Source organism: Euwallacea similis, chromosome 23 (genome assembly GCF_039881205.1).
Source record: "Euwallacea similis isolate ESF13 chromosome 23, ESF131.1, whole genome shotgun sequence".
Classification (NCBI taxonomy): Eukaryota; Metazoa; Arthropoda; class Insecta; order Coleoptera; family Curculionidae; genus Euwallacea; species Euwallacea similis.
Genome location: NC_089631.1, coordinates 2,395,125 through 2,410,601, shown reverse-complemented (window position 1 = coordinate 2,410,601; position 15,477 = coordinate 2,395,125). Strand labels below are relative to the sequence as shown.

At 36.8% G+C, this 15,477-nt stretch overlaps 1 protein-coding gene across 1 annotated transcript in view; it reads left to right on the top strand.

The window, feature by feature from the left end:
• Window positions 1-2,003: 2,003 nt before the first annotated feature.
• Window positions 2,004-15,477, top strand: part of LOC136416415 (polycomb group protein Psc-like) — a 49,889-nt gene continuing 36,415 nt past the window's right edge. Inside the window, exon 1 of the mRNA XM_066401572.1 lies at window positions 2,004-2,573. The gene's annotated coding sequence lies outside the window, so the exon portion shown is untranslated. The remainder of the gene's footprint in view (window positions 2,574-15,477) is intronic.

Here is a 15,477-nt window from a genome sequence, read left to right as displayed (position 1 = left end):
CCGATTAAAACAAGAAAATTCACGGATAAACCGCTAGTTGAAAACTTTAATTGCACTTAATGGAGACGGAAATAAATTGAATGATCCTAAAGAAGTGGAAAAGTGAATGAAGTTTGTGAAATAGCAAAAACTTAGATTAATTTAGGTTAGAATCTGAAAAACGTAGTTTCTGACGCATGCGCATTCCGGAGAATTCTAGGATTCATTATCCCAGCACACTATTTATCCCGTATAATAAGCTCTATCTTACACTCTAACCTACGTATTTGAAGGCCGTAAGTATTCCTGTTATGTATTTTTAAAACTATTGGAAAACAGTTATGCCATTGCCTATTTGCATGAAACAACCTGGTAGCCTCAAAACAGCCAAAAACTGAGTACCAAAGTAAACGTTTTTAATAACGATCTTTTCTAAAAATGTCTCCATGAATCACAAAGTTTTAAAAGTGGCAAAGGGAAGTACCTCCTCTCCTTTAATAATTTTCAACGAGATTTCGAAATTTTTGAGTTGCTGCGTTTTAACCTAATAAGAAGAACAAGATAACCTGGCAACGCGGTTTATTGAGAGTTCAGTGAGTTTTTAAATAATAGTTTGATAATGCGCATGCTTTATAGTTCAATTACTGAAAATGACTCTCTGTTGAAAAACACCTATTATTTCTCCACAAGTCTCGCATGACCTCTCCCGTGGGTAAGCCCTATGTAAAATACATTAAGCTATTTACGATCTGCGAACCATACTTCTTTTATGTACAACTTATTTACTTTGCTACTCTATATAGCATTTAAAAACAAAATACAGAACCACATGAGAGCTGCAAAGCAGGTAGAGAAACACAACAAGAAAATAAATGTTTTTTCCCCTACTAACTTTAAAAGACATCATTATTGGGTATAGTAAATGACTGTGAAGTACGTTATTTAACCTTTTTTCCTAAAACAGTTAAATAACAGGTTAATAATGACACGTATATGGCTCATTATTTACCTAGCGAGCAAATTTTTTGTTATGATTGCCATGGAAATGAATGTCAAATGACACGTAATCGTTGACGTTATGATTCAAGATGCGTTGCCTCTTTTGAAGTTAATTGTAATTTTATAAAAATTAGTTCAGGTTAGTTCAATATCAGTTCAGTAAAAATCTGGTATACCCATACATAAACTCGTAGAGAAATACTCACGATTTAAGTTTTAAATTGAAGTTTGACTTTCGCATGCTAATAGCGCCCTTCAAGACCTTGGTGTATAATAAATTTTTTCGTTTTTTTCTAAAATTATTCCTAAATTCAAGGTAAAACTTTCTCAGGAAAGAAGAAGGTACTATTGTGGCAGGAAGATTTCAGATTTTATATTTTATTTCTTGCTCTAAAATTTCGCAAAAGATCTTGGTAACATTGTTACTGCGCGTGCGCATACGGCCAGTTCGTAGATCCACAACGCCTCTACAAAATTGTCCCACATAACAACCATAAGATCTGCATTACACTTTAACTTATTTGAAGGCCATAAATACCTCTATTATGTATGTACTGTCATTTACTTTTGTTCTCTGTACGCAGTGCTTGACATCCAAACATAAAAGAAAACAGTTACGCCACTGTCTGATTGTAAACGACCGCCTGGGAGCCGCAAAAGCAAGCAAAGAAACAGGGCAAGAAAGTAAATGCTTTTAATTGCGACCTGTTCAAAAATTTACCTAAAATCGTCGCTTAATCGGGGCCTCATTAGGCAAATGTCCGTAGATACATAAACCATACGAAAACACAATCATAATAGACGAAGTAAATGCCTCTTGATGCATCAGCTGCAATAAATATAGAATTTTAACAGTGTACTGGAGACTTGTTATCCGACAAAAGCTGGCAGAATACGAACCGGCGGTAGAACGGTTTATGTACCTGGGATACATAAGGGGAAAATAAATACATAACCGGCCTATGTATTCTTTCCCTCTCTGTCGCACAGCTGTGAACAAAAACGCATCAGTCTGCCGAGCGAAACCGTCGAGTGCTTTGGACCGCCGTCCCGTCCTGGAAAATCGTGTTTATTGTTCAAACGCTACGGGAAATTTGTTGGAAACTTCGTCACCAGTGACCGAAAAGGATTTCCTATCGTCTAGTCGAAACCCCAGTGGAAAATCCAGGGGAAATGGCGGAAAAAACCGGCAAAATGTGCGTGCATAGAGGTTATGTCGTGCCAATAAGGTCGACTATCGCGTAGTTATCAAGCGGCACTCTGTTTACTGTCACTTGGCATTTGTTTTCTTTTTAGTTTTAATTAAAATGTGTAGTTAAGAATTGTTGTGTTCATTATTGAACATTTTAATGAAAATTTTAATGGAAATTCGTAAGAAATTCTAGGAAATCTAAGAAATGCGCCTAAGTAAACATTTTCCTTTAATATACATAATTTGAGTCAAAAATCGAGTAGGCCGCGTCTGTTTGGTAATGTGACAGTGAGAAACAAAAGCCGCATAATAATAGTGGTGCCAAGTCGGTTTTAAGTGCTCAGGAAATTTGGATTTAACCTGGATTATGTGGATTAAAACGGGATATTAGCTGCACGAAACGGTAAGAAAAACTTTCTTTCATCCTTTAATCAACGATTTCAGCAATTATTAGGAAAAAAAATTATCTGAGATTTTTAGTAGAAATTTTTAACGACTGAACCCTGTTAAACACTTAAAAATTCAAATAACTCCTAAAAAATCACCTTTTTTGATATTTCCCTGTGATTATTCCTTTGATTATCTCATGAATAATCCTCACTGATAAAAGTAACTCTTGATTCCTCTAAAATTCTCTTAAAATTGATCCCAGTATTGCTTGTATAACAGAGGGCATTTCTATTGGTTGAATAGGGCTGTGACGTCAGTCATTAATACTGTACAGGGCGCATGCAAAAAGTTTGTAGTTGCATAGAGATTTAAGGATTGAGATAGGGATGGAAAAATCCTTTTATTTATGCATGTTTATTTACATTTATTAGATAGATGTTTATCATTTTGGTTAATACACTTAGAATTTGAAGGGTCCATTCCCCAGTGTAATGTAGATAGTATCAATGGCTCATGTACAATGATGATAATGTGTGTTGAGAACTTTTATGAGCGTTCCCTTCAAAATAATTTTAGTGGTGGATTATATAGATATTCCTTTGGATGCTCTGGACAATTCCTTTGAAAGGAATTATATTCCTCGGAGATGTATTCATAGAGATTTTAGTATACAGGTGAGTAAAGAAGTTAGAGTAAAGAAATAAGCGTCCTATTTCTATTTATAGACATAAGTATTTAGTTACTTGCTCCTTGCTATTAAAATAAGGGACATATAACATAAGAAATTCGTTTCAAATTACCGACTCGTCTTTTTTTCTGGGTTTTATTCCTTAATGAATTTGGGCTCTAACTGTTCTAAGAAGAAAGGCTTATCTTGAGATTTGTCCAACTTTAAACATATTCAGACACGGAATGTATAATACAGTAATACAGAGTATCAAAAATAATAGAAACCCTCAGAGAACTAGCATCACATTATTGAAATACCAAAGTTGACACATCTGATTGTAATATAAGTCAATATCCAAAAAATATTCTGAGCAAGCTTCAAACACTTTGGGATTGGCCGTATTTTTGGTCCTCAATTTGCACAACTGCTGCTATTGCTGAACGGGGTCACTTACAAATAGCCTTCCAACTGTTACCTCTGCTAAATGCGGCCATTGTGACCTACAGTACTTATTGTGACGTCATAAACTTCACAAACATGAAAAATTCTATTTTTTTTAGACTTAACCATCTTCGAAATTCTCCTATTTAAGTTCTTCCTTTGGAAATATATCATACATTTAGATATCTACATTTAAGCTTAAAAAAAAACAGTGTATACTGTCGTGCGACACAAAAACCCTGCTCAAGGGCTTCAGATTAGATTCCCAAAATCAGCCCTTTTAATGCAAATAAAGCCATTTTAAGGGATGGCAAATTCCGGTCTGAAATTTTCCCATCTGGGCAATAAAAGTTTGGTTATTGAAGACGTTTTAGACCTTTTTTTATTGCATATTGTGTTTTCAAAGCTTGGCCTTGACTGCTCTTTTGGACAACCCCTTGTTATTTTTACAAGCAATCTGACTCACTGCTAAGATTTACACTGCTCCTATAATTTGCACTGCAAAATTATCAGCGAAGAAAATAAGTAAAAGCAACAAGTGACACTCAGTAATGCGTAATTGGGGTTATTGGCCTGTGTGCACTGCAAATGACTGAATCGTTAATGACTTTTGACCCAAGCTTTGAATACAAACAACAAAAATATCGATGCAAAAATTGTCAATTTAATTAGGGATATTAATTTAAATGGTTCATTTGTAAGTCATGTAACACCTGAAACAGTAAGATGAACGGATCAGGCTAAGAAAATTTGTATTTTTTTTAACTGGACATCCACATATACATCGCTTTAACGGTGTCTCTTTTTGATGAACAATTTACCTGCGAAAGTGCCTAATAAAGAGACACGTTAATAACAAGGCGAGGGTTGAATACTGTGGGGGTAGATGCTAGCTCCAGACGGCAAAAAATTTATGTTTGCAGATTACAGGTCACACGCCTCCCCTCAAAAGACAAATTACCATTTTTCCTCGTTTCTCATTTCGAACGTTTCGGACCCGGTTCTGTTCATGAACCGTGTAGAGATTAAAATGCCCACAATCCCGAGTGCATGTGTGTGCTTTAGGAACGGGAAAACCAACACAATCCCAATTTTAAAAAGACACTGAGGAAAAAGTCATTGCTAGTCATGAATAAGGAAGCCAAACAAGCAGAAATCACGATATGAATATCAAATAGCTCACTCAATCTAAACAGTGAAAAGTGCGGGAGGAAGTAGGCAAATCGATATTCCACCTTTTGTCCAATTTCAAGCCATCCATCCGCGGATAAGGTTTCGATATTTTGGCTCTTCTCTTTGCAAACCCCTGTTATAACCAGGCGGCTCAAGTTCAAAGTCACGTGTCTGTCAGGTTGTTTATTAAAGCCATATGGCGTTGGTTCGATCATTTACGTTTTATTTCTGTGAAAGCAGGAGTTTGTACTTTACGGAATTACTACTTGCATACTCACCGAAATCATAAATAAATACCAATTTTAGTTATTTACATGACAAGTGCTGATAATGACATTTTACCACACGCTGATTACAGCTCGTTGAACTGTGGCTCATGCACCAATCAAGTGCAGTAAAGACACTTTCGTACGTGTTAGGTACAATATTTTTTCGACGAGCTCATGTGTGTTGTCTTAGTTGTCTTGCGTAAGTTCAATTATATATTACAGTGCAGTAACAATTTTATATCACGCACACGTACGCCGAGCAACTTTATGTGAATGTCAAATGCTACGGCTGTCTAATTGGCCATAAATAGACGCCATTTTATTTTGAGTTCAGTATAAATTTGTATCGCACATGTGCAATAATGAGCTTTACTTAACTGCATGCTTGTAGGAAAAATTATATTCACATAGCACACTCAATTCAAGTCGGGAGGGTAACATTGTGTTTTAAGCGAATTGATTTCATGAGGAATTTTCCTAATCAAGTAAGTTATATTTTTCTTACACTAAAGGGGGTCTATTGTATGCCTGAGGTGTTTCACGCATGAACTGCCGCCCCTGTGTAAACGTCAAAGTAATTCTCCTGAATATCGAACACTCAATATTCCGTAGCCCGTTTTATCCATTTTCTAAGAGATTTGCTCTCCTGTTTTATGCAGTTCCTGACGGTCGAATGTGGGGAAAGTTAAGAGATATGCGAGGGTTGGGTGATATATGAGTTATAATGCAATTTCACATTCACAATATCACAACTTTGCCATAGATATTCTTAGTATTAACGACCATACTCTTCGAATAAAGCATTTCAAAACAAATGGTAAAAAATCCTGCTTCAGGCATATTTTTTCGGGTAGTAAATAATGCTACAAAAAATGTTGGTTTCACTCGAAATGTTGCGTCTTGAAGTCTCTCAATTTTCATATACTTTAATTTCCTATGGGTTGCACATTTCGATAGGGAAATAAGCTTATTTAGCACCGTTTCGTCCTGGTATCCATAGCAGCGAAGTAAAACAAATACCAACAACCCGGCGGCCATTTTGTTTGCCCGATCTCACGCAAATCAAAGTGGCATGTGTCACTGTCAAAGTTTTTTCTAGGTATTTGACATTGACTTGCGCGTGGTAAAAGTTTTTACCGCACATGTGCATGTAAAGATGTTAGCATTCAATCTTATTTCCGTGAAAAGAACTAGTTATAGAGGTAAACTTAATATGACAAAAATTTCGTGAGTATTAAAGGCTGTATCCAAAAATTGTTTCGAGTGCAGAAATTGCATTTAAAAATTCCTGTGATAGCAGTGGTTTCAACTAGAACTGGCAATGCTGCAACGATGAAAGCAATCCTGGGTGAAAATTAGTTCGGAAGTAAAAGGTACACACCTTTTAATTCAGGTTAGTTCAGGTAGGTTTGAACTAAAAGGTATACACCTTTTAGTTCAAACTAATTCAATGAAGCTTCAAGGACCAAACGCACTGAATCGGCTCAGAAAGGTCAACTAGGCCTGCTACACTCGGATTTGCAGAGTATTGAATATACCGCTGGAAGTACCGCGCTCTGAAACGATATCGGCAACTTCAACTTAAGTTAACCACTTTGCTTAATAGCCATATAGTACCTGCATACCTTCTAAAATAGTTTTGATTTATCATAGCTCCAACATTTGTATCGTTACATTTTGTAATGGTTTCGACGTCGTCAGACTATTATAAAGGTATTAACATTGTCATAGCACGAATAGAGAAGTCATCAAAGTATTGGGTTCGTGAAATCGACCTGAAAAGACATATGTACCTTTTTACATACTCTCAATTAACAGCTCGTGAGCCATTATGATAATTCGAAATAATAACGGCAAAGCCACTACCGACAATAATTTATATTCGAAACATAAAGGGTGTCCCAAATACGAATGTCTTGGCAGGGATGACAAAAGTCAAATCAAATTGACAGATGATTGAAATTTTTATATTTAATTGTTCCATATTTTAAAGGAAAAAAACTTGTTTTGACGTATGTTCTTAAAATAAAAAAATATTTAAAATGAACATTCTTATCTGGGACAATGTGTATAGAGGATGACGGGCATCGGAACCTACGGTAAGTTTTGCCCCTTCAATTTTCTCGCCGTTGCCGATTCAAACATGCCGAGCCGACACGTTCCGTGCCGAACAGATCGTTATTAGCCGAGTTGTCCGTTCCGAGCCGATTCAGGGCGTGTGCTCCTTTATTCTGAACGAACCGAATTAGGAACAAAATCCGAATGGATCGCACGTGCCCTCTTTAAATTTGATAATGAGTACGTTGTTCTGAACAGAACTCATTGCGCCAAACTTTACCCGAAAGGTAGGTTTGTTCACACTTGAACATTGTGACCCAAACGAATTCGACGAACCGAGCACCCAGGAATAAATAGAACAAACACTTCGAACAAGAATTCCGTACATTCAGCGCGTTTGGAGCATTTGCTTTGTTCTTGTTTTCCGCCATTTCTTGTTTGGTATATCTACATACGTGGTTTATTAAAAGTTTAAGTTGTAGTGAATGGGTACAATTTATTAAACCAAACATTCTGTTTGCTAATATATTGTTATAATTCGATTTATCCTTAAGTTCCATAGAATAGAGTACTCATCATAAGTGCAATTACTTTATTGAAGATATTTTTCTCGGTCCCAATTTATTTTCCTTAGAAAGTCAACAATTTTTCAAACAAAGAACAAAAACAAAGGGATCTGTCGCTTTTTGGAGCGTAAGAATTCACGAATAGCCGAAACATTTTCGCAGTAACTATTTGTGGAACACATGACTCTTTTGAGCAAGCCAGTTTTCCCAGCATTGCTAGGAAAAAATTACTCGGCGTTTTACTCGGTTCGGTGAAATGTCTTCATTTCTGCACTACGCGAATTTTGGCTCTTCACTTCATTTGTTGTAATCATTCGGGCCAAAATATTGAAATATGGATCCACCTTTAAGGTGCGTTTACTTGAACATTTTACACTAAACGAACCGAGCGCGCTGCGCGGGCCACCACGAATCAGGCACAGCAAAATTCGGCATATTCGAAGTGTTTGCTGAATTCGCTGTCCCCGCAATTATCGTTCTCATCGGTTACCTTCTTTATCAGAAACATTGGATACGGATGATGCGGCAGTGATAGCTGACGCTTATTTTCCGCAACCCGATGAATGAAAGAAACAAGCTACAAAAAATATTGTTAAGCTTAAATTAGGTTTTTTTATGTTGGAACGTAAATTAAAAAGATACATGCCGATGTCTGCTGGTGAGAATAATCGGACCTTCAATAAAAAGTATATAGATACGTATCTTATTTAATTTTTTTAAAGGGATTTTCACCCCTTCCCCACCCCATTGGCTGAAGGTGTCGTGATTCAAAAATCATGCAAATTAGCCCCCATATCTTAAATTGGTGTATTGAATCTTATCAACTCTTCAATCAACCCATTATAAACTGAATATGAATGAATATGAATGAGTGAATTGAAATTTTTGTTTTTTCTTAGGGCCAAATTATTAATATGGTGTTAATTTAAACATTAAGCTAAGATTAATATAGAAAATACATGAAACAACTTCTGACAGAGATGAAATGTAGCATAAGCTTCTTGATAATTTCTCATGTCATAGCTTGCTTGTTGAAGCTATAAGCCAAAAACCACTAAAGTATGGGCGTTTTCAATCTAGATCTGTAGATGGTTTACAGATCTAGATTAATCTCTAATCATCTAAGTAGATGTGTATTCATCTACCCTTAAAGTAAATCATCTAATGAACTTGTAAAACTTTATTCCTATGCAATTCAAATTTTATTTTTGCCTCTGAGGACAAAATTATTGGTTGAGGAGATAGAAAACCCAACCTCGTATGTGAGTGAGTTAGTTTTAGGGTGAAACATGCGATTTATGGTTTTCAGTTTAGGTAATGCCGGATTTGTGCCTTGGATTTATACCATGTATCTATGCTCCCCTTAAGAGCTGTTTATAAGAGCCAATTCCTTTTTCAAACGGGAATATGAGTTCATAGTAATCCATAGTTTTTCAAACCGAAATCACTTAAAACAAATGTTGCCAAAATGTCAAACTGCTCAGATCATTTTTATCTCATTCTCATGTATCAAATGGGAAGGCGATGAAAATGATCTGAGAAAGAAGTGTCATATAAGTTCAATCTAAGGCACAACCTTCTTGACGAAAACTTCGATAGATTTTTAAACCATTTTTGTTTTTGTTGAAATCTAGGAGAATGTCAGACATGAACGAATCTGAAGCGTTTTGACCTGAAACTTCATTGATAGGCATCTAGCACTTCAAATCGGTATGATCTTTCCTTGTTATATTTATGGGAATAAATAAAGATAAAACATACCAAACACATACCACTCGCCTCTGATCTTGTTATTTACAAGGTTTTTTTAGAAGAAGTGATGTCAGTTTCTTTTTCTCCAAAGTGTCTAATATCCTAGAATACCGCGTCTTTGAGGCAAATTTTAAGAGTGATTTCAGTGTTTATTCTTCGTTTTGTACCCCCTTATCCATCTGCATTCGTGAAATTGGGGATTCAAAATTACTAAAAACAAACCGCCTTCAGCTCCAGGATTTATTCACTTCTCTGAAGAATTTTAATTAGGACAAAAAGTCTTTTTGCCGGGAGCCCGGCTTATTTTACCTTTATTCACTTGCCCCGTTCCGTTTTCTTATTTATTAGCCCTAAAGAATACGTTATTTTTAAGCCACCCCAAATTTTGCATTGAGGGCCTGTATTTGAATCTCTAGATACCTGGACCTGCGAGTTGCACACCATGGATGGGTCCATAATTAAACAGCACCACATTACCTAATTGCCCAAAGTCTGGCAGTCGATTAGTTTCACTTTATAGCTCATATTTTACCCAAAGCGTTTCTGCTATACAATTTTCAGACCCAGCTAACCAACAGACTATATTAATGTGGCGTTAAACCACCCTTCGGACACCCGATATCCGCTCGAGTAGACAGAGACAGCCTGCATAATTATTACGCACTATTGCCTGAGCCTCGCTGAATGGGACAAGGATGGAACGAATGAGGGAAATATCCCGCATCGAGTTCTGCGAAGAAGTGCCAACAATGGTGGTTGAAGGTTGTGGGAGAGTTTTCGGTTTGTCAGAGTGGCCGGCTGATAATAGAGTAAACTGTCATGTCACAATCCCAAGATAAATAAGTGAGATTAAGCCGGAGCTGAACTTTCTCATTTAAAATGCAATCGACAAAAACCCATTTTATAAACGGATGCCGTGACCCGGGGCAATGAAGTAGAATGCACTGAATTAATATACGGGCTGATAGGCAGAGGCAGCGGAATCAGGATGTACCGGGTGTGTAGTACAAGAAAATTTTGTTAAACCACTCTTTGATCTTCCTGCCCTGTTTAACTCCCAGACAAACGAGAAATAACACTCGTAGATGACAGATCGGCGGGATCGTACGTTACAAACTTTCCCCATTAACGGGATTCGTGTCCGTTTTAACCCATTTAACAAATAATAAATAATCCGGCGTAAAACACAAGGGAGTGGCCGTTCGGTCACCTGTGTAGCAGTCCAATCACGTCGTGATAATTCCGAGGATAATTTCCTGCGTCCGAGAGTCCGGACACGATCCGAGACTATATCGCTGGTGTGGGGCCCGCGGGCCTTGTTCCGTTCATTATGCGTCTTGGGGAATCTTCGCACAAGAGCTAAAAGCACCCAAAAAGAGTCCCGTTCATATATTTCTTCACATCACTTCTAGGTAGATAAATCGAAACCTAGAAACGGGTATTTGGAGATTAGTTTTCGCAATCGTAACTTGCCAAAAGAAGAAATCTTCGAAAGTTAATGACACTGATCATATAAATTGCGAAAACTCTCTCTTGATATATCTCGGCTGCGGCCCATTGGTCTGGTAGTAGATAGAATTCCATGTATAAAAAAGAGATTAAATAAAATTTATTTGGGCTTATCTTACCCTATTCGTTCTTCGGTGCATCGGAGATTCGTATGTATCTGCTGTAGGTTATTGTTGTTAATTAGGTTGGATGATTATTGTGAGTGTAATTTGCCGGATGCAAATCCAACATGCAATCAAAGACTTAAATTTTGTTTATATTGGAGAATGTGATGGATTTGAGAAGATTCAATGAATTTAACATGGAGTTATCTTATCCTACATTTACTTACCGTCATCTAGGTTTCATGTATATACATATATCGCATAGTCAAGTTAATTCAGATTTGGTTAAAGCAAAGACAACTGTCAGTTAAGAATTAACTCACAGACGAAGTGTGTTTCAACCTGAAGTTAAAGCTTGACCAACAGTTTCAATTAGGTTATATGTTACACCTCCACAATTGACAGAGACAATTTGACTGACTGTTATATCTTTAAAAATACGGAAATTGGATCAATTTAAACAGGAAATTGACATTGATGTTAAAACTCCAATGATGAGGGAAATTGACGACATGGTTTAGTAAGTGGAAGACAATAAATGATTGAGGAATGTCTGATGGTGTGATGAGAAAAACTTCTTGATCCATTAATGGGCCATTAATGGCCCAGTGAGGTATTTAATTAAAAAAACCTGACCAGATATCAACTAAAAAAATTGGGGTTTCAAAGGGTTATGCGCTTCTAGTTAGTAATTGAAAAATTACATTAAACCGAGTTCTTGAATCATTGCTGAGGCTTGGTTCTGCTAAACCTGACTCTCTGATATACAAGTATGTTACATACGTATAAGCAAGTTTCTTACGTCAGGTTACTGCTATTGTGACAGCAATATGCATTTCTTATGTGTGTTAAAATTTATGAGAAAGTTTCCATATTTATATACTTGTTTTTTTATAAATAATAATTACATAATAAATGGCAATTCATATAAGAGAATAACATATGGAAGGGTTCAATTGTGGATGAATTGGTAGGTAATTAAAAAAGCAATTAAAAAATGCAAAAAAATCAATTGAATGAAAGTTTAGAAGGGTTAAATTAAGAGTTTGGAATCTTGGGGTCATAACTTTCTATAAGGGTGACGCTTGAAGTGCAATACTCTTAGAAGTCACGATGTCAGAAAAAGGACAAAAGATCGTCATAGATATTACAATCGTTCACAAATCGATTAGGTCTTTTCAGATTCATATCTGACGAACTGCTAAAGAAGAGGTTACAGCTTATTTACCTCTAGGCAAAGGACGGGTCTACAAAGTATTATATTTTGCTTTATGTGGTGTAAATGTTGAAAGATCCATATAAATTTAGTCCTGGGTTATTATGTTATTCATTTCTACTCTCGTTTATCTATAAGAAATACTAGAGCAACAGCTTCTTAGATAAAATCACACTAGTCATAGTTGATGTTGCGTGCGATTTGTTCGATTATACTTTCGAGATGTTTGAAGTAATTTTAAACAGAGTTGTATTCATTTTATTTATTATTAATACTTAAAAGTTTACAAGGTTCTAATACATACTAATTGGTTATGTGATTAACATGACATTAACCCAAAAAAGAAATGTGCGAGGAACGAGAACGAGACATAAAAAGGCATGCCGTACAGGGTTAATCATGGTTCGAATACAATTCTTTCTAAGATTGCGAGTCACGAGCTTCAATGGTAAAATCTATGGGTGCACTTGTTTGGTGGAACCTTCGCGGTGTTGCCATGAACGTTTGAACGTCTCAACTGTTGATGCACTCAACTTGTTAAAGGGGGAAGAGCGAACGATACACTTATTTTCAAAATTTTCAACTGGATTTCTGTTATGAATGAAGAGAAATAGACCTATTTGATGAGTAAAATGTGTAACTGGAGAGTGCAAAAATCCCTTTATCGGATTAAAGGTAACGCCAGATATCATCACAGTGAAAATTTTCCATTTCAAAGGAAACATTCTATTGATATTCATTTGCATTCATTGTTGTTTCCTGAGAGATTAAGACAGTGTTTTCCTTGTCGTTTGAGAATTTAAACCACAAAAAATAATTTCATGGCGTTGAGCTACACTGGTCTTTGAAGTTAAATTGTGTTAACTTCTAAATAATATTCTACAAGAAACTGACGTAATCAAGCCCTGAAGAGAACACTTTTTTTTGGCAGTAACTTAGAATTAAAATGGAACCCGTGTCATTGTGATTAAATTTACGGAGTCTCCTGATCTCTTGAGGCTAGAAATTGATGGGTCGAAGTCTTTCAGAATAAGCATAAGTAGAGATGCTGAAGAAAAATTTACAGCAGAGATGTAATCTTCGCGATTGTGAATTCGGCAGTCGGAGAAGGGTCCAGCCTTGGGGACTTGGGAGGTAAGAAACTTCTTTGGACTGGAGCACTTTCACCAGGGTTGATATTTGACCCTGTAAAATTGTCAGAAGGCTACATAAGATCGATTAAGTTGAATCTGTAGAAGAATATATGAAATGAAGATGGGAATAATTTTTAGAGGAGCTTAAGGCATTTTCGTACAATTATCTTGGAGCTGGATGAATGCCAAATGATGACCCCATTAACAGAAGAAAATGTAATGTAATATTGTGTTGTTCAATTATTCCTGTAAAATCTTTTACATAATTCTCAGAATGATAACTATGTTCTTCCAAGAGTTTATAGTGTTGTGCGAATCCCTACAGAAGTAATATGTTCATAATCTTATTTGAATGTTCGTTATTTTTGATAATAACCTACCAAAGCAACTATGATCACTAATAGAAAAAGAATAAATGTATAGCTTTCCAGAAGTGTCTACACACTCATTTTTAAAAACACCATTTATCGGAAACTCAGTGTTATTTCTTCAAATTACGATGCATTATTCCGGAAATTCCGAGACCCTCTGGAACTCCTTCGTACAATGGCTCCCTCAAGTAAAGTACGCAATTATTTCCATATTCCATCTCCATCACTTTCCGGCGCTTTATTTTATTTCTCCTCGTTATCCGCCGCTTGACACAGCTGATTGAATGAAAGCAAATACGTGTTGGGCTCTGCCACTGAAAGAGTGACTCATCTAATTCGAATTTAACCATCAGAAGCTAAAAGCCGGACTGTTAGTAGAAGAACGACGTCGCCATGCTCGAACGAGTTCATTAAAGTTGAGGTTTAAAGGTCGGTTTAAATAAAAATCGTTTGTCCTCAGACCGGCATGATTAACGACCTTTTTCGCTGCTCCACTGGGACGCCACTGCCTACCAACGTGTCGCGTGCCCGAATCTCAGGTAATAAAATTTGCAGGTAGACAGGGAGAAAAGCCCCCAATGAAAAGATGCACGTTGGGTAGGAAGGATTCGGATTATTTGGAATCGATACAATGATGGATTAAAGTTGTCGCTCTGTGAGATACAGGCGGATCAAAATCTAGCAAAAACAGGTCTAAAATCTAATATCCAGCACTGTTGATAGAGTAACTTAATCTCTGACGCCGCAAGGAAACACCCTGCAAATTATGTGCAGCTTCCCAAAACTTAGTTTGCCTTCGAAATTAACGGGTCCCGGGCCGGATGGCAAGAGCCCATATGATTCCGGCCTTAACCGCTATAGCAAGACAGAAAGGCAAATATCTGAAGATAAACAAAGTGAGATATGAGAGGACCTTTTAAAACCAAAACGCTTGCGCTAAGGTTAACTTACAATTTCTGTGTTAAGTGTCGTTTCCGGAATTAACAAAATGTTAATCCCGAAGGACAAAAATTTCTCATAATAAATTGCCCTATAAACCCTCCTTTAGCGTTATCATCATTCCAAGCCGCCTCATGCGAGTAGGTAGCAGAATAAAAAGAGATGGGAAATAAGGCGGTGGGACGCAGATGGAGCGAGATAAAAGATCTATGCCAAAGGGCCCCGATGCAAACCGGAGGGTCTCGTGACTAATCTCCTTTCACACCGCTAAAAACGTCATAATTCACGTGACGAGATCTTGTCTTGTTGCACTCTCGCCGTTACCGTAAGTGTCGAGTCATCAATGTAATTTATGGGCCTAGATATCGGTGAATGGAGCGGCTATTTAAGGATTTAGGGAAATTTGTATCGATCTTTTTTAGGGTGGTGTAAACATTTATCGTAATGGTTAAAAGGGCAAGTCGAAACATGTGGGTCAATGTTGCTGGATTTTCCGCATTTCATTCTCAGCCTTGCAGCAGGATTTTAGAGGAAGGGTGTTAAATCATTCTGAGGCATTGAGACTCCTATACATTTGGCTTTAAAAAAATTAAGGTAGTGGCCGCTTTCCCACCCCTAATTTAAGTACTTGGATATTTTGAGTGAAGTTGTGGAGTTTAAACATGAGAATTAAACTGAGGTAGTTTCATTTTAAAGTCACGTTCAAAATTGCGGAA